This window comes from Propithecus coquereli, unplaced genomic scaffold, assembly GCF_000956105.1.
Source record: "Propithecus coquereli isolate 6110/MARCELLA unplaced genomic scaffold, Pcoq_1.0 Scaffold816, whole genome shotgun sequence".
Lineage (NCBI taxonomy): Eukaryota > Metazoa > Chordata > Mammalia > Primates > Indriidae > Propithecus > Propithecus coquereli.
Genome location: NW_012154352.1, coordinates 47,117 through 48,817, shown reverse-complemented (window position 1 = coordinate 48,817; position 1,701 = coordinate 47,117). Strand labels below are relative to the sequence as shown.

At 42.2% G+C, this 1,701-nt stretch overlaps 1 long non-coding RNA gene across 1 annotated transcript; it reads right to left on the bottom strand.

The window, feature by feature from the left end:
- Positions 1-530, bottom strand: LOC105825740. Its single transcript, XR_001138277.1, has 3 exons — positions 402-530; positions 242-306; positions 1-59 (listed from the first exon to the last, which is right to left on the bottom strand). It is a non-coding gene; the product is annotated as an uncharacterized LOC105825740 (long non-coding RNA).
- Positions 531-1,701: the final 1,171 nt, after the last annotated feature.

Sequence of the window (1,701 nt, the reverse complement as noted above, 5' to 3'; positions counted from 1 at the left end):
AAAGCCAGAGGTGACCTCTCCTTGACATTTTCTGGGTCGAAGCGGGAGGGGTCATACACCTGGGGGTGAGAGGGAGACAGGCTTGCTGGGCGGGTCTCCCAGGACAGCCAGCCTTGGAGAGACAGATGAAAGTGTTTCTGGTAGTGGGGGAGAGAGGAGACCTCAGATTTCCCTGTCAAAGCCCTGCCCCTCCTTTAGGACCCATGAAATGAATAAAATGGTTGGGGGGCTCAGTCAGCACCTCAGGGTCCGGCCACACAGCTGGGTTGTGATGGGTCCCGAAAATACTGATGACACAGATGACACCTGGGCAAGAGGAGGGAGCAGTCAGGACAGGGCCCCACTGCCCGATGGGCCCCTCTTTCTGCCCATCATCCTCCTCCCCCTGCCGCTGTGGGCACCTTTGGGGATGACACGGCCATCTGGGAGCACAATGTCCTGGGTGCAGCGGCGGGAGATCACTGGGACTGCGGGATGCAGGCGCAGACTCTCCTTAATGCACATGGTCAGGAAGGGTAGCTGGGCCAGGTCGTCCCTAAGAAACCCATCCCCCAAAATATTATCCAGGGAGCAAATACAGAAATCTCCAGCCGCTGTGTTTCCCACTGACACCTCTTCTCCCTATAACAAAATAAGCTCCACCGGAATCAAATATTTGAGAATTAGAAAAGCAGAAAAAATTAGAACAGCAGAGAATTTAAAAAGTACCATAGAAAATTTAGCCAGGTATTTAAAAAAAGATATTTCTGAGGAAAACACAACATCCAAAAGCCAACTGCAAAAGTTAACAAGTTTACATAAAAATAAACAAAATACACGGTAAAAAACAAAATACACACATCCAGTGTTTTGCTTTTATTTATCATTGTGCTTGAGATACCAGCAAATGCAATTAGGCAGGAAAAAAAAGGAGAGTAATGCAATTTGAAATGTAGGGGTAAACGTATCATTTTGGCAGAAAGTGATTTTATGCTTAGAAAGCACAAGAGATTCCACTAGGCAATTTTTATAAACATTGAAGATCCAGTAAAGAAGCTCAGTTATTTTCCCTAATCTTTCTTCTTTTTGTGTGGCTATTGAAAATGTTACTACCTGACACGGTGAAGTGTTTCCAAATTTGAAAACTATAAAAAATCACCCACTTCTATGCCACCCATTTCCCACGTCCACAAACACAGGTTGCCTACGTTATTATTTTTTAATGTATTCCTCCATAGCTACTTTTCTTTTATTTCAAAGTATTGCAGGGGTACAAATCTTTTTGTTTCCATGGATCACTTTTATAATGCTTGAGTCACGATTATAAGTGTATCTGTCACCCAGATAGTGTTCATCGTACAGGTTAGGTAGGTTTTCACCCATCCCATCCTCTCCCCTCCCCACTGCTTGATTTCTGTTGAGTTTTACTTTCCTCTGTGCACTTTTAAACATCAAAAAAATAATATAGTTGCATATTATATACCATATGCACTATTCTGTGTCTTTTCTCATTTAACAATGTATCAATCTCTTCTTGTATATCTCCTGGGACTTGCATCAAAATAGGGTTTTCTCCACTCTAGACCTATCAAATAATTTTAACATGGTTTCTTCTAGCACTTTAAACACTTTATTTTTATAAATTTTAAATATTTGACTTATATGGACATTATCTTGTTCTAAGACAGGAGAAGCAGGTTGAGCTGACTTTCTTCCAGGTAG